The sequence below is a fragment of the Heterodontus francisci genome, chromosome 5 (assembly GCF_036365525.1).
Source record: "Heterodontus francisci isolate sHetFra1 chromosome 5, sHetFra1.hap1, whole genome shotgun sequence".
NCBI lineage: Eukaryota > Metazoa > Chordata > Chondrichthyes > Heterodontiformes > Heterodontidae > Heterodontus > Heterodontus francisci.
This window is the reverse complement of record NC_090375.1, coordinates 51,948,042-51,966,576: the sequence shown is the minus strand read 5'-3', so window position 1 is coordinate 51,966,576 and position 18,535 is coordinate 51,948,042.

The window sequence follows — 18,535 nt, the reverse complement described above, 5'->3', positions numbered from 1 at the left end:
AAGTCATGGCAGGAGAGCTCGCACCCGTGGTCTGCTCCTCCTGCACTATGTGGAATATCAGGGATGCTTCCAGTGTCCCTGACAACCATGTTTGCAGGAAGTGTATCGATCTGCAGCTAGTGATTACCTGCAGTACGGAGCTAGAGCTGCGGGTGAATTCACTGTGGAGCATCTGCGATGCTGAGGACGTCGTGGATAGCATGTTTAGAGAGGTGGTCACACCACAGGTAATGGCAGCACATGCACAAAAAGGATGGGTGATCACCAGGCGGAGTATAGGCGCAGGCAGGTAGTACAGGAATCCCCTGTGGCCATCCCCCTGTCAAACAGATATACCACTTTGGATACTGTTGGGGGGGATGGCCTCCCAGAGGAAAGCAGCAACAGCCAGGTCCATGGCACCAAGAATGGCTCTGCTGCATGGGGGGGGTGGGGGGGGGGGAGCGGAAGGAGTGGAAGAGCTATATAATAGGGGATTCTATCGGAAGGGGTACAGATATGCATTTCTGTGGCCGCAAACCTGACTCCAGAATGGTATGTTGCCTCCCTGGTGCTCGGGTCAAGGATGTCACGGAGCAGCTGCAGAACATTCTGAAGGGAGAGGGTGAGCAGTCAGAGGTCGTGGTACACATTGGTACCAACGACATCGGTAGAAAGAGGGATGAGGTCCTGCAACAAGAATTTAGGGAGCTGGGTAGCAGATTCAAAAGCAGGACCTCTAAGGTTGTAATCTCTGGATTACTCCCGGTGCCACGTGCTAGTGAGTTTAGAAATAGGAGGATAGAGCAGATGAATGCGTGGCTGAGGAGATGGTGCAGGAGGGAGGGCTTTAGTTTCCTGGATCATTGGGTCTGTGTCTGGCAAAGGTGGTGCCTGTACAAGTTGGACGGGTTGCACCTGAACCGGAATGGGACAAGCATCCTTGCTGGGAGATTTGCTAGTGCTGTTGCGGGGGGGAAGGTTAAATTAATTTTGCAGGGGGATGGGATACAGAGTGAAGGTACAGTAGGGGTTAATATAGAACAGAAAGTGACTCTGCCTGAAAGGCAGAGCAAAGATAGACCTGGTAAGGCACAAGGGAAAAATGTACGGTTGGATTGCATCTATTTCAATGCAAGGAGTCTTACTAGTTAGGCAAATGAATTCCGAAGAAGGGTCGCTGACCCGAAACGTTAACTCTGCTTCTCTTTCCACAGATGCTGCCAGACCTGCTGAGTGACTCCAGCATTTCTTGTTTTTGTTTCAGATTTCCAGCATCCGCCGTATTTTGCTTTTATTTTAATGAATTGAGGGTGTTGATTAGCACATGGGATTATGATATTATTACTATCACAGAGACATGGCTGAGGGAGGGACAGGACTGGCAGCTCAATATTCCAGGGTATAGAATCTTCAGGCGCGACAGGGGAGGGGATAAAAGAGGAGGTGGCATTGCACTTTGATCAAGGAGTCAAATACTGCAGTAAGGAGGGATGATATCTAAGAAGGTTCCTCAAATGAGACCATTTGGGTAGAACTTAAAAACAAAAAGGGGGCAATCACTTGGCTGGGTGTGTACTACAGGCCTCCAGACGGTCAGGAAGAGATAGAGGAGCAGATATGTAGGCAAACCTCTGAGAGGTGTAAAAATAATCGGGTAATAATCGTAGGGGATTTCAACTTCCCCAATATTAACTGAATAGTCTTAGTGCAAAAGGCTTAAAAGGGGCGGAATTCTTAAAATGTATACAGGAGAGCTTTTTGAGCCAATATGTAGAAAGTCCTGCAAGAGAAGGGGCAGTAGAGGACCTAATCCTAGGGAATGAAGCCGGTCAAGTGGTAGAAGTGTCAGTGGGGGAGCATTTCTGGGATAGTAACCATAACTCTGTAAGATTTAAGGTAGTTATGGAAAACGACAAAGATGGACCAGAAATAAAGGTACTGAATTGGGGGAAGGCAATTTCAAAATGATAAAACAGAATCTGGCCAAAGTGGACTGGAAGAAGCTACTTGTAGGAAAGTCTACATCACATCAGTGGGAGTCATTCAAAGAGGAAATTGTGAGAGATCAGAGCCAACATGTACCCGTTAAGGTGAAGGGTAGGACTAACAGGCCCAGGGAACCCTGGATGTCAAGGGATAGAGAGGATTGGATCAGGAAAAAAAAAGGAGGCTTACGGCAGATCCCAAGCGCTGAAAACAGCGGAGGAACTAGAGGAGTATAGAAAGTGTAGGGTGGAAATTAAAGAAGTAATTAGGAGAGTGAAGAGGGGACATGAAAAAACACTGGCGGGCAAGATAAAGGAAAATCCCAAGGCGTTTAATAAGTATATTAAGGATATTAGGATAACCAGGGAAAGAGTAGGGCCCATTAGGGACCAACGTGGCAATCTTTGTGTGGAGCTGCAGGACATAGGTGAGGTTTGAAATGATTACTTTTCATCGGTGTTCACTATGGAGAATGACGATGTAGGTGTAGAGATCAGGGAGGGGGATTGTGATATACTTGAACATATTAGCATTGAAAGAGAGGAGATATTAGCTGTTTCAGCCGGCTTAAAAGTGGATAAATCCTCAGGCCCTGATGAGATGTATCCCAGGCTGTTATGTGAGGCAAGGGAGGAGATAACAGGGGCTTTGACACAAATTTTCAAATCCTCTCTGGCCACAGAAGAGGTACCAGAGGACTGGAGGACAGCGAATGTGAATTATTCAAGAAGGGTAGCAGCGATAAACCAGGTAATTACAGGCCGGTGAGTCTAACATCAGTGGTTGGAAAAATATTGGAAAAAATTCTGTGGGACCGGATTAATCTCCACTTGGAAGGCAGGGATTAATCAAAGATAGTCAGCATGGCTTTGTCAGAGGGAGATTGTGTCTAACTAACTTGATTGAATTTTTCAAGGAGGTGTAGATGAGGGTAAAGCAGTAGATGGACTTCCGTAAGGCTTTTGATAAGGTCCCACATGGGTGAATGATTAAGAAGGTAAGAGCCCATGGGATCCAGGGCAATTTGGCAAATTGGATCCAAAATTGACTTAGTAGCAGGAGGCAGAGGATAATGGTCGAGGGTTGTTTTTACGATTGGAAGTCTGTGACCAGTGGTGTACCACAGGGATCGGTGTTGGGACCCTTGCTGTTTGTAGTGTACATTAATGATTTAGACGTGAATCTCTTTTCTCTTTTGGGCCTCCTTATCTCGAGAGACAATGGATACGCGCCTGGAGGTGGTCAGTGGTTTGTGAAGCAGCGCCTGGAGTGGCTATAAAGGCCAATTCTGGAGTGACAGGCTCTTCCACAGGTGCTGCAGAGAAATTTGTTTGTTGGGGCTGTTGCACAGTTGGCTCTCCCCTTGCGCCTCTGTCTTTTTTCCTGCCAACTACTAAGTCTCTTCGACTCGCCACAATTTAGCCCTGTCTTTATGGCTGCCCGCCAGCTCTGGCGAATGCTGGCAACTGACTCCCACGACTTGTGATCAATGTCACAGGATTTCATGTCGCGTTTGCAGACGTCTTTATAACGGAGACATGGACGGCCGGTGGGTCTGATACCAGTGGCGAGCTCGCTGTACAATGTGTCTTTGGGGATCCTGCCATCTTCCATGCGGCTCACATGGCCAAGCCATCTCAAGCGCCGCTGACTCAGTAGTGTGTATAAGCTGGGGATGTTGGCCGCTTCAAGGACTTCTGTGTTGGAGATATAGTCCTGCCACCTGATGCCAAGTATTCTCCGAAGGCAGCGAAGATGGAATGAATTGAGACGTCGCTCTTGGCTGGCATACGTTGTCCAGGCCTCGCTGCCGTAGAGCAAGGTACTGAGGACACAGGCCTGATACACTCGGACTTTTGTGTTCCGTGTCAGTGCGCCATTTTCCCACACTCTCTTGGCCAGTCTGGACATAGCAGTGGAAGCCTTACCCATGCGCTTGTTGATTTCTGCATCTAGAGACAGGTTACTGGTGATAGTTGAGCCTAGGTAGGTGAACTCTTGAACCACTTCCAGAGCGTGGTCGCCAATATTGATGGATGGAGCATTTCTGACATCCTGCCCCATGATGTTCGTTTTCTTGAGGCTGATGGTTAGGCCAAATTCATTGCAGGCAGACGCAAACCTGTCGATGAGACTCTGCAGGCATTCTTCAGTGTGAGATGTTAAAGCAGCATCGTCAGCAAAGAGGAGTTCTCTGATGAGGACTTTCCGTACTTTGGACTTCGCTCTTAGACGGGCAAGGTTGAACAACCTGCCCCCTGATCTTGTGTGGAGGAAAATTCCTTCTTCAGAGGATTTGAACGCATGTGAAAGCAGCAGGGAGAAGAAAATCCCAAAAAGTGTGGGTGCGAGAACACAGCCCTGTTTCACACCACTCAGGATAGGAAAGGGCTCTGATGAGGAGCCACCATGTTGAATTGTGCCTTTCATATTGTCATGGAATGAGGTGATGATACTTAGTAGCTTTGGTGGACATCCGATCTTTTCTAGTAGTCTGAAGAGACCACGTCTGCTGACGAGGTCAAAGGCTTTGGTGAGATCAATGAAAGCAATGTAGAGGGGCATCTGTTGTTCACGGCATTTCTCCTGTATCTGACGAAGGGAGAACAGCATGTCAATAGTCGATCTCTCTGCACGAAAGCCACACTGTGCCTCAGGGTAGACGCGCTCGGCCAGCTTCTGGAGCCTGTTCAGAGCGACTCGAGCAAAGACTTTCCCCACTATGCTGAGCAGGGAGATTCCACGGTAGTTGTTGCAGTCACCGCGGTCACCTTTGTTTTTATAGAGGGTGATGATGTTGGCATCGCGCATGTCCTGGGGTACTGCTCCCTCGTCCCAGCACAGGCATAGCAGTTCATGTAGTGCTGAGAGTATAGCAGGCTTGGCACTCTTGATTATTTCAGGGGTAATGCTGTCCTTCCCAGGGGCTTTTCCGCTGGCTAGGGAATCAATGGCATCACTGAGTTCCGATTTGGTTGGCTGTATGTCCAGCTCATCCATGACTGGTAGAGGCTGGGCTGCATTGAGGGCAGTCTCAGTGACAGCATTCTCCCTGGAGTACAGTTCTAGGTAGTGCTCAACCCAGCGGTCCATCTGTTTGCGTTGGTCAGTGATTATGTCCCCCGATTTAGATTTGAGGGGGGTGATCTTCTTGATGGTTGGCCCAAGAGCTCTCTTCATGCCATCATACATTCCTCTGATGTTTCCGGTGTCTGAGGCCAGCTGAATATGACTGCATAGGTGTTGCCAGTAGTCGTTTGCGCAACGCCTAGCTGTTCTTTGTGCAGTACTTCTGGCTGCTTTAAGTGCTGCGGATGTTAAATCGCTGGGGGCTTTCTTGTAGTTCAAAAGTGCAATGCGCTTAGCGGCTATGACAGGTTCCAGCTCTTCATTATGAGATTGAAACCAGTCTGCATTTCTCTTCGCACTTTTGCCGTAGGTGGTCAAAGCTGACTCATAGATGGCGTCTCTGATGTAGACGTGAATATAGGAGCTCTAATCAGTAAGTTCGCAGATGACATGAAAATTGGTGGTGTTGTAAATAGAGAGGAGGAAATCCTTAGATTACAGGGAGATATAGATGGGCTGGTAAGATGGGCGGAGAAGTGGCAAATGGAATTTAATCCTGAAAAGTGTGAGGCAATGCATTTTGGGAGGACTGACAAGGCAAGAGTATATACAATGGATGGTAGGACCCTAGGAAGTATAGAAGGTGAGAGGGACCTTGGTGTACTTGTCCATAGATCACTGAAGGCAGCAGGACAGGTAGATAAGGTGGTTAAGAAGGCATATGGGATACTTGCCTTTATTAGCCGAGGCATAGAATATAAGAGCAGGGAGTTATGATGGAGCTGTATAAAGCGCAAGTTGGGCCACAGCTGGAGTACTGTGTACAGTTCTGGCCACCACACTGCAGGAAGGATGTGATTGCACTGGAGAGGGTGCAGAGGAGATTCACCAGGATGTTGCCTGGACTGGAGCATTTCAGCTATGAAGAGAGACTGAAAAGGCTGGGGTTGTTTTCCTTGGAGCAGAGAAGGCTGAGGGGGGACATGATTGAGGTGTACAAGATTACAAGGGGCATTGATAGGTTAGATAGGAAGAAACTTTTTCCCTTAGCGGAGGGATCGAGAACCAGGGGGCATAGATTTAAGGTAAGGGGCAGGAGGTTTAGGGTGGAGTTGAGGAAAAGAAATTTCACCCAGAGGATGGTTGGAATCTGGAGTGCACTGCCTGAAGAGGTGGTGGAGGCAGGAACCCTCACAACATTTAAGAAGTATTTAGATGAGCACTTGAAATGCCATAGCATACAAGGCTACGGGCTCGTGCAGGAATATGGGATTAGAATAGTCGGGTGCTGGATGGTCGGCACAGACACGATGGGCCGAAGGGCCTGTTTCTGTGCTGTATAACCCTATGACTCTACTAAATTCTGACTATACCTCATACGCATTTATTAGATAATTTTTCTTCTAGATTTCATTCAGGAACTCTATTAGAAGGTCCAAGCCTTCATCACTATCCAACTGATGGACATCCATCTGACAAAATTTTTTAGATTAGAGATACAGCACTGAAACAGGCCCTTCGGCCCACCGAGTCTGTGCCGACCATCAACCACCCATTTATACTAATCCTACACTAATCCCATATTCCTACCAAACATCCCCACCTGTCCCTATCATCTACCTATACTAGTGACAATTTATAATGGCCAATTTACCTACCAAACTGCAAGTCTTTTGGCTTGTGGGAGGAAACCGGAGCACCCGGAGAAAACCCACGCAGACACAGGGAGAACTTGCAAACTCCACACAGTGAAAATACTTCACTGCTGATTTTATTTCTTGTAGTAAGCAACAATGCCAAATCCATACCCTGTTTTCTCTTTGGTGGTGTCATGACCAGTGTCAACATAACTATTTCATTCTTCCACTGGTCATATGGTTCAGACTCCAAGTACAGCAGAGGGTAATCATACCCCAGAAATTTAAACTTGCTTTCTACCATTTTCCTCGCTAGTAGGATTTTAGCTTTGTGTCTGAAAAAAAATATTTTCTTAGTTTCCAACCTTCACCTTTAGGCAACCATCCTCTGCTACCATGTTTTATTGACTGAAGGCAGGTGCTGAAGGATAGAACTGGAGTCTAATCTTTATACACTTTTTTAATAAGCTTTTATTTACAGAGATACAACATGTACCTCCTTACTCCACAACTCCAGATTCAGTCTCTTCCTATTTATAGGAGCACAAGTGAATCCCCAATTAATTCTCACTGCCTGCATACAATTAAACACACAATTAATATACAATTAACACATTGTAACACTAGCAACAGGAGTAGACCATTCAGTCTCTTAAGCTTGTTCAACATTCCACAAGGTCATGGCTAATCTGTACCTCAACTCCATTTACTTGACTTTGCTCCATATCCCTCGATACACTTACCCAACATAAAGCTCAGTCATGAAAGCTCCAACCGACCCAGCAATCACAACCTTTTTTAGGGTAGTGCGTTTCAGATTTTTAAAAATTTATTATTTCACAAGATGTGAGCATTGCTGGCTAGGCCAGCATTTATTGCCCATCCCTGATTTCCCTCAAGAAGGTGGTGGTGAACTGCCTTCTTGAACCCCTGCAGTCTATGTGGTGTGGGTATACCCACAGTGCTGTTCAGAAGGGAGTTCCAGGATTTCAGCCCAGCCACAGTGAAGGAATGGTGATATAGTTCCAAGTCAGGGTACTGTGTGGCTTGGAATTGAACTTGCAGGTAATGGTATTCCCATCTGTCTGCTGCCCTTGTTCTTCTACCCTTTGTGTAAAATAAAAGCTACCTGATTTTTCTCCTGTATGGCCTGGTTCTAATTTAAAGATTTTGTCCCATCATTCCGGATTCCCCCACATATGAAAAAAATCCTCAATATCGATCCTATCAAATCCTTCTTAAGATTTTAAACATTATTCAGATGATCCCTAAACCTCCTACACTTATGTCAATAGAAGCCAAATTTGTGCAACCTGTTCTTATAATTTAATATCCTAAGCCCGGCTACATTTTTCTTCCTAAGATAGGCATACACCACACAACATACTTATCTTGCTCCTATGCTGATGAAATCAAGACTAATTCATTTTTCCCCAGACATTAAAACTGTGGAACTCCTTACCTCCCTTACTTACAATCTATAAACCGTTATAACGCTAACTGAAACCATCTGAATACGATTTCTCAATTAATCTTCTGTTCTACTCTTGTTAACCTTGGTGACAGTCTGCACGATGGGCAATGCCTCTTTACCTTGGTTTCTCAATTTTAAAAATCATTCATCTTTTCCATATGGTTTTACTCTTTCTATCAACTGTGCTGCCATTTAGTGAGATTAAACAGAACAACTGTTATAGATGGTAGCACGAAAGGAAAATACAAATGAGGAACACAATGCAAAATAGAATTGATTCCAATAATAGTTTGCACTAAGCCATAACCTGATTAATTGACTTGGCTTTAAAAACTCAAACTCCCCTTGATATTTAGTGCACACAACTCTGCTCTTCAAACATAGCTAACTGCAGAAAGAAAATGTTTCAAGTTTTCCAGTGTTCGATCAATGGCTTCTCTACTTTCGATTTAACTCCTCTCCAATAGAATGGCTGTTAGTCAGGTGAGCTTGGGAAGTTGTGTGACAGCAAAATGCCCTGGAATTGCTGGGAGAAGCTTGCAGTAAAAATTTAATTGAAAGATCGTCATGTTGACCTCTCAAGGAAAGGCATTGAAAAGCAACAGAAATGTTGTTGTTCATCTTTGGGTATTTTTTGTGCTCCCAAAGTCGGAGGGATGTCAGTGGTAGGTACTGGAACACTTCCAATTTAAGAATGCCCCTCCCATATGACTGGTCCCAGTCCCAGAGGATCAGCTAGCTGTTCCAGTCATATTTATGGCCTCTCTGACTGTGATTGCTTGTTTGTGCTAAATTGTGGTCAGATTTGTGCTGCAGGTCCATATCTGACTGAAGGTATGGTTGCTAAATTTGCTGATGACACAAAGATAGGTAAGAAAGTAACTTGTGAAAAGGACATAAGGAGGCTACAAAGGGATATAGATAGGTTAAATGAGTGGGCAGAGACCTGGCAAATGGAGTATCATGTGGGAAAGTGGGAAATTATCCACTTTGGCAAGAAGAATAAAGAAGTATATTATCTAAATGATGAGAGATTGCAGAGCTCTGAGATGCAGAGGGATCTGGGTGTACTAGTGCATGAATCGCAAAAAATTAGCATGCAGGCACAGCAGGTAATTAGCAAAGCTAATAGAATGTTTTATCATTTATCACAAGGTGAATTGAATTCAAAAGTAGGGAGGTTATGCTTCAGCTTTACAAGGCATTGGTGATACCACATCTGGAGTGTTGTGTACAGTATTGGTCTCCTTATTTAAGGAAGGGTGTAAATGCATTGGAGGCTGTACAGAGAAGGGTTACTAGACTAATACCTGGAATGGGCGGGCTGTCTTATGAGGAACAATTGGACAGGCTGGGCTTGTATCCATTGGAATTTAGAAGAGTAAGAGGCGACTTGATTGAAACATATAAGATCCTGAGGGGTCTTGACAGTTTGAATGTGGAAAGGATGTTTCCCCTTGTGGGGGAATCTCAAACTAGGGGTCACTGTTTAAAAATAAGGAGTCGCCTATTTAAGACAGAGATAAGTAGAATTTTTTTCTCTCAGAGCATCATGAGTCTTTGGAATTCTCTTCCTCAAAAGGAGGTGGAAGCAAGTCTTTGAATATGTTTAAGGCAGAGGTATATCAATTCTTGATAATCAAGGGGGTGGAGGGTTATCAGGAGTAGGTGAAAATGTGGAGTAATCAGTTCAGCCATGAACTTATTTAATGGCAGAGCAGGCTCAACGGGCCCAGTGGCCTACTCCTGCTTCTAATTTGTATGTTCGTATGTATGAAATTCTTACAGCCAGTAAGAAATACAGCCAGAAATCCTTCAGCCAATTAATCTGGGTTGGATACAAATGAAAAAGTTCCACATGTGAATGGCAGTTTTAACCAACATGATTAACTGATCCTGTAGTATTTATCTTGAAGTTTGCAATTTGCTTAACTAACCTCACCACTCCTTTCTTCCCTAAGCATTGTTCCCATAAAAAATTACATGAGCAAAGTACAGTTGATGCTCGAAATCTGTAATAAAAGCTGAAAATGCCAGAAATACTCAGCAGATCTAGCAGAATCTGTGGAGAGAGAAACTGAGTTAAAGTTTCAGGCCAATGGCTCTTTGAAGGGTTTTTATAGAAAACAAATTACCTCCAATTTCCAATATTCATTCTGGAGTTTCAGAAAATTTGATGTTTCTTTAGCCAGACTGGATTTTTACTAGGCACATTACAGACTTCCATTCTTAACATTGGGTCCAGCTTTCCAGCATCTGCAGGAATTTGATTCTGTTTGAGTGGATATAAAGGTTGCTTGCTCAGTTAAGTGTTGTCTTAGCATATATTTTATTTTTAACATGACTATTAGACCAGAAAATCTATTCCTAATATTGGAGTAGTTTTAGTAGTGGAATGTTTGTGTTATTTTTCATTTCACAGTGGATGAACTGAGAACAAGTAAAGCTGGATGCGCAGAGAGACAGAAACCTGTCACAGTATAAGGGTTAAAACAATCATACTGTGTTGGAAGGGGGTGACATTTACTCAAATTAAATGTGTACATTGGAAATTAATTGCTATCAAGTAAGCTGTCCATAGCTGCTCATCTCATTGCCATGACAGTGTTTCAACAATCAAATTAGATGTTGTGGGGATAAGAAAAGGAAAGTTAATTAGCACTGGGAATCGTTCAGAAGCAAAATAATATGCTATTCCACTGTGTGTTCAGGAGTAGGCATCTGCTAACATCAGGTCAGAATGATTTTCTGTGACACTTGGAAGGGAGGAGATATGGTATGTGTAGCAACATGTTAAATGTGTTCATGAAAATTTCAATCTGGTCTGTATCCCCAACAAAATCATTGATAGTAGCATCGGCATCATAGGAAATCTACATAAAATGCCTTTCAATGATCCTACCCATAGCAACCAGAATAGTTCTTCTCCTTGTAATGAGTTCTTTATGTTGTTTGATGCAACATAAATGAGATGCGTGGAGTCCAATTGGTTGAAAATCTCAAACAGGTTTATTTACAGCTGGACTATTATATATAGTACAGAGTGAATTATTTACAGAACCTTACTTTGGGTGTTACAGCTACAGAGTGACTCCAGCAGAGTCACATGACTGCATCCTAATATTTGACTTATTAGCATACTGAGATCTTAAAGGGACATCACTCTGAAAGGCAACCCTACAACATCAACATCTGCCTTCTTTCCAAAAATAAGTCTTGTATGCTAAAAGTAAAAACACATTAACATTAGATACCATCAAAATTATTTACTCATGGTTAGAGATTTTTAAAGTTTACACACGCAGAAGCTTAACAGTCCACATATCATTTTGGTGGTTTGATAACTCTTGCTCAGAGAATTTGCGTCTCAGCTGTTGCTTTTTTTTCTGAAGTTTCTCCCTTTCTGCATTAAGATTCTGTTGCTCTGCCTTCAGCCTGCTAACATACTCTGTTGCTTTTCTCAAAATGACTACCTTTGAGGCCTTGTCATTCTTGGAAAGCTCCAGCACCTCATCTCAAAGAGCCAACAGACAACGCTTCAACTCATTCTTCCTCTGCCTCTTCAGGTCCTTGTGTGTCCTTCACCTCTCTTCATCCTCCGTGTCTGAAGGATTGGGGCTCAAGGTCGAGGACTTGTTGAGGGAAGAGTACTTGGCCTCATGGAGGTACTTGTCCTTTCTTGCTCGTTGTGGTGCTGGCAGTTCTCTAGAGAGCAGAAGTGAAGGCGCGGCATTGTTGTGCTGTTGCTGGGTTTCCAGACTGCACCATTTGACGTCTGAGAGTGGGTTCCGGTCCTTGTAGATTTCCCCTTGGCAATGTTCTCGTGGATAGTTATGATGTTGAGGTCCTTACACACTGGTAGCGCTGCCGCAGCTGGTCTATTCGTGTCTATGATGGAGAATGTTTGTGATTTCCATGCCAACTTGCCATACCTGCATTGCATTATTGGTGTGCCACTGCAAGGAATGAATGACCCGTTGTATGCAGATAACATGGCAGTTGTCAGTTATATCATTGATTTCCAACGACTCCGGTACATATCTTTGGGTGTTCCGACTGGTAGGATATTTGCAGTAGCCCCAGTCTCAATCTTGACCCTGAGTGTATGTTTGCCAGCTTTCCTTGGGCATGTGATGTTAATAATGGCGAAAGTTTCCAGTTGTTGGACTTCATCAATGTGATGTGTCAGGGTCACAATGTGGAATGCCTGTTCTTCTTCTGGCTGAGAATTACTCCCTGTTGAGTCCTGTCTCAGCTCTGTTTCACTGTGGGCTTCATGTATCAGCTTGCAGGTCCCTGGCACTCTCCTTGGTTCTGTTGCCTTGTTGCTGCACCCGTCTTCTGTTTGTCTGGGTCCTGCTGCGGCTTCTGGCCGCATCTTTGGAACCACATTTCTTGCATCCGTGGGCCCAGTTTCCTTTTGCACTGCACACCTTGCACAGGTCACAAAATGCAGGGCTATTTCACCATGAGTGGGACAGACTACACTTACCACACAGCTTGCTTGCTCTTTTCCACCTGGTTATGGTGCTGATACAGTTGGCTGCACCTCGTGCTTCCAGATGCTGTTGCCCAGTTACAATGGCTTCATATTTCCTGCCATCTTCTTTTTCCCCTAGAGGTCGTTCTGAAATGCTTACAATCATTAGCTCCATTATTTGGTCTGACAGCTCAATTTCTGAGAAGTCGCATTTCTTGCCCTTACTACGGCATCTCCTGACATACTAGTCTATTGATTCTTGTGGCTGTTGTCTGCAGGACATCAATTCCAGGCGATGAATTCTAAAATTCATTCATAATCGGAGCTGATCTTCTAGCACTTTCCATGTTTTTGTGGGATCTTTCTGGTCCTTGTCAAATAATCCTGAGGTATTGATTCTCTGTCATTCCCTCATTTCCAACTGCTATTAGTATTTTTTCAACCTGTTTTTCTGGTTCTGCAATTATTTAGTCTGTGACGAATAACTGCATTCTTTGTCTGAACAGTTGGAACTCAGATAGGATATCCAAGGCCTTCCAGATCATGCTGGGAAATTTGGTATCCATATTTCTGTTGTTCTTTTGCTTTAAAACTTGCTTTAAGACTTGTTCTGTGACTGCACTGATCCACTTTAAGAGACTCTCTGTTATTTATTATAGCTGCTTTAATTGACAGGAGCAGGTGTTTGCTAGTGCCATGTGTTTATCTTGCTTCCAGCACTTATGCCTGTTCTGTTTACACAGCTGTTCAATAGACAGTTCGATGAGTTTTTTTTAAGAGTTTTTTTATGTTCTTCACACTCCAGTGTTTTTATTTTTTTTTACTGTGGCTTTGTGAATGGAAGCTCTTATTCACACTCGAGTAGTTTGATATTTTTTTAAACTTTGGCTGCATGAATGAAGGCTCTGCAGTGAGCTTGGATTGCCTGCATTTTTTCGAATGGACGCCTCCTGTAATGGCGCCAACCTCGATCAGCTTGGGAAAGGAGTCAGGTCTTCCATGTTTTTTTTACATGCAACTTTTGAAAAAAAAAGTATTTTGAAGGACTTCAAAGCTTTTTTTAAAGCAGTATCCCTTGCCTGTTGGCACAATGTCTCACCCAATTTACATGCAGCTTGTCATTCTGTGCTCTGTCTTCTACAGCTTGAGTTAAGTTCTTTTTTCACTGTTTGAGCCACTATTTTTCTTGAACTTTCTCTCTAATGGTTGTAGGAAGGTCATTTTCAAAGCTGTTTTAACCGTGGTCTTCAACCTAAGACTTTGTCTTCTAATCGCCAATGCCACCATATAATGAGTTTTCTTATGTTGTCTAATGCAACATAAATGAGATGCATGAAGTCCAGTTGGTTGAAGATCTCAAACAGGTTTATTTACAGCTAGTCTATTATATACAATACAGAACTAACGATTTACAAGAACCTTACTCTGGGCATTACAGTTGCAGAGTGACTCTGGCTCCTAGTCACATGATGGTGTCCTGGTACTTGGCTCATTAGCATACTAAGATCTTAAAGGGTCATCGCTCTTAAAGGCAATCATACAATACTCCTCATTAAAGTTTGAAAGTGGATCTTAAGGTAAATGGGTTAACACCTTTATTGCAATAGTAGAGGAAGAAATTCATTTTGTATTTAGTGACCATGCAAATTCACTGTGGAGTACATCCTGATGTGACAACTAAGATATATCCAGCTCCACAGCTGACACTTACAGACTTTCACCATAGACTTTCAGCATGCTCCAGCATGAGATCCGATAAATCAGAAGTTCCCAACTGGAGTCCATGGTCCCTGACAGCTTTAGGGGGCCTGCCAGTTAATTTAGCCAATCAATACATCAATAGTCTCCCACGAGTTGGTTTGTCACAGCAGAAGTCTCTGCTGTATGTTAAGATGAGTAGACTACTCTGACTCTGAGTTATGAAAAGAATATGTACACGCAGGTAGGACACCATTAGCACACGTTTGGAAAAGTTACTTTGTGCACCACAGATGTATCTTGGTAAGTTTATTTTGAAAACTGCTGAAAATAGAGACATGTTGTCGAAGCTTTTCGTCGCACTCATCAGGACAATATGCAAGAATAACCAATGTAAGAGAAAACAGCAACTTATACTGCATGAAAAGAGAGTGCTGATTGGTTGGCAAGTGAACTCTGATTGGCAGAAGCATTGCCATGGAGAATGCACCAGTTTACGGTGACAGACAGTTAACTGCCAAGCTTTGTTTAAAATTTAAACCAGGCAGCTTGACTCTGATTGTTCAAGGCATGGCCCTGAGGAATGAAGGGTGAGTTTGAAAAAAGGCTTGTCCTGGGGTAACTGCCATGAAGGAGTGGTGTTTGTTTGAAATGGGGAGGGAGTTGGTGTTTGAGATGAGGATAACATACGAACATAAGAAATGGGAGCAGGAGTAGGACATTCAGCCCTTCCAGACTGCCCTGCCATTCAATAAGATCATGGCTGATCTATCCCAGGCCTTAACTCCTCTTTCAGGCTTGTTCCACATAACCCTCGACTCCCCGAGATTTCAAAAATCTATCTACCTCCTCCTTAAATGCATTTAGTGACTGAGTTTCCACAACTCTCTGAGGTAGAGAATTCCAGAGATTCACCACCCTCTGAGAGAAGAAATTCCTTCGCATTTCAGTTTTAAATGTGTGCCCCCTTATTCTATAACTATCTCCCCTAGTTTGAGATTCCCCCACTAGTGGAAACATATTCTCAACATCTACCCTGTCAAGCCCCCTTATAATCTTATATGTTTCAATAAGATCACCCCTCATTCTTCTAAACTCCAATGAATAAAGGTTAGCCATTCTTGATAAGACAACCCTTTCATCCCAGGAATCAGCCTAGTGAACCTTTTCTGAACTGCCTCCAATGCGAGCATATCCTTCCTTAAATACGGGGACCAAAACTGTACGCAGTACTCCAGGTGTGGGCTCACCAACACCCTCTACAGTTGTAACAAGACTTCCCTATTTTTAAACTCTAACACCCTAGTAATAAAGGCCAAAATTCCATTTGCCTTCCTAATTACTTGCTGCACCTGCATGCTAACTTTTTGTGTTTCATGTACAAGAACACCCCGATCCCTCTGTACTGCAGTATTTTCTGGTCTTTCTCCATTGAAATAATAATCTGCCTTCTTTTTCTTCCTAACAAAGTGGATGATCTCACTTTCCCACATTGAACTCCATCTGCCGAGTTTTTGCCCACTCACCTAACCTATCTCTATCCCTTCGCAGATTCTTTGTGTCCTCATCACAACATGCCTTCCCAACTATTTTTGTATTGTCAGCAAATTTGGATATATTACACTCTGTCCCTTCCTCCAAATCATTAATGTAGATAGTAAATAGTTGAGGCCCTTGGACCGATCCTTGTGGCACCCCACCAGTTCCTGCTTTCCAACCTGAAAAAGACCCATTGATCCCGACTCTCTACCTTCTGTGTGTTAGCCAATTCTCAATCCAAGCCAACACATTACCACCAATACCCAGTGCTCTTATTTTGTGCAATAACTTTTTATGTGGCACCTTATCAAACGCCTTCTGAAAATCCAAATACACTACATTTACCAGTTCCCCTTTGTCCACTCTGCTTGTTATATTCTGAAAGAACTCTAACAAATTTGTCAAACATGAGTTCCCTTTCATAAAACCATGTTGTCTCTGTTTGGGAGGGAATTGGTGTTTGAGATGCGGAGGGAGAGTTTGTCTTTGAGATGGGGAGGGAGTTGGTGTTTGGGATGGGGAGGGATTTGGTGATTGTTTGAGATGCAGAGGTAGCTGGTGGATGGAATGGGGAAAAAGTGACAGCAACAACTTGTATTTTTATATTGTCTTTCATATAATTAAATGTCCCAAGACAGCCCACACGGGCATTATAAAACAAAATTTGAACCCAAGCCACATAAAGCGATATTAGTGCAGATGATAAATAGTTTGGTCAAAGTGGTGGGTTTTAAAGACTGTCTTAAAGGAAAAATGCAAGCTAGAAAGATGGAAAGGTTTAGGGAGGGAATTCCAGAGCGTAGGGCCCAGGCAACAAAAGGCACAGCCAACATCATTGGAGCGATTAAAATCAGGATGCTCAAGAAGCCAGAATTACAGGAGCACAAGAACACAAGAAATAGGAGCAGAAGTAGGCCATATGGCCCATTCAATATGACCATGGCTGATTTGGGCTTCAATTCCACTTTCCTGGCCACTTCCAATATCCCTTGATTACCTGTGAGACCAAAAGTCTAACTATCCCAGCATCTTCCCAATGACTCTTGTCTGGCTAACTGGCCTGTATTTCCCTGTTTTCTCTTTCCCTCGTTTCTTGAAAAGCGAACATTTGCCAACTTCCAATCTGCTGGGACAATTCCCGAATCTAAGGAATTCTGGAAAATCCTAGCCAGCGCACCAATATCTCTGCAGCTATCTCTTTTCGAACCCTAGGATGTAGGCCATCGGGTCCCGGGGACTTGTCAGATTTTAGTCCCTCAAATTTTTCCAAAACTTTTTCTTGGCTAATATCAATATCCTTAATTTCCTCACTCTTTTTAACCCCTATTTTACTGCCTATTTCTGATCTGACTTCGACTGTGAAGGCAGACACAAAATATTTGTTCAATGCCTCTGCCATTTCCTCATTCCCCATGATGATTTCTCCTGTCTCTGCCTCTAAGGGAACAACGTCTACTTTAGCTACTCTCTTCCTTTTTATTGACTTATAAGAGCTCCTACAATCTGTTTTTATATTGCTGGCTAGTTTACTCTCATATTCTTTTTTTTATCTTTTTATCAACTTTTTGGTGGCCCTTTGCTAGTTTCTAAAACATTCCCAATCCTCAGTCTTGCTTCTATTTTTGCAACATTGTAAGCCTCTTCTTTTGGTCTCATACTCTCCTTAACTTCCTGAGTGAGCCACGGATGGGTCTCTCTTGACAAGTTTTTCTTTTTGAATGTAATGTACTTCTGTTGAACCCTTTGAATTATTGATTTAAATGTTTCCCACTGTTCATTAACTCCCATACCTTTCAGTCTATTTACCCAATTAACCATAGCCAGTTTTCTCCTCATACCTTACGAATTGGCTTTGTTTAAGTTTAAGATTCTTGTTTGTGACTGAAATGTGTCACTTTCAAACTTAACATGAAATTCAATGGTATTATGATCACTATTTCCCAGTGGTAATTGGCTGGGTTGGACTTGTCCTGCTTTTTGTGTATAGGACATACCTGGGCAATTTTCCACATTGCCGGGTAGATGACAATGTTGTAGCTATACTGGAACAGCTCGGCTAGGGGCACGGCAAGTTCTGGAGAACAGGTCTTCAGTAGTATTGCCGGAATATTGTCAGGGCCCATAGCCTTTGCAGTATCCAGTGCCTTCAGTCGTTTCTTGATATCGTGCAGAATGAATCGAATTGGCTGAAGTCTGGCATCTGTAATGCTGGGGACTTCAAGAGGGGGCCGAGATGGATCATCAACTTGGCACTTCTGGCTGAAGATTGTTGCAAATGCTTCTGCCTTATCTTTCACACTAATGTGCTGGGCTCCCACATCATTGAGGATGGAGATATTTGTGGAGCCACCTCCTCCAGTTAGTTGTTTAATTGTCTACCACCATTCACGACTGGATGTGGCAGGACTGCAGAGCTTAGATCTGATCTGTTGGTTATGGGATTGCTTAGCTCTGTCTATTGCACGCTGCTTATGTAGTTTGGCATGCAAGTAGTCCTGGGTTGTAGCTTCACCAGGTTGACACCTCATTTTGAGGTATGCCTGGTGCATGCCCTCCTGCACTCTTCATTGAACCAGGGTTGGTCTCCTGGCTTGATGGTAATGGTAAAGTGGGGGATATGCCAGGCCATGAGGTTACAGATTGTGGTTGAGTACAATTCTGCTGCTGCTG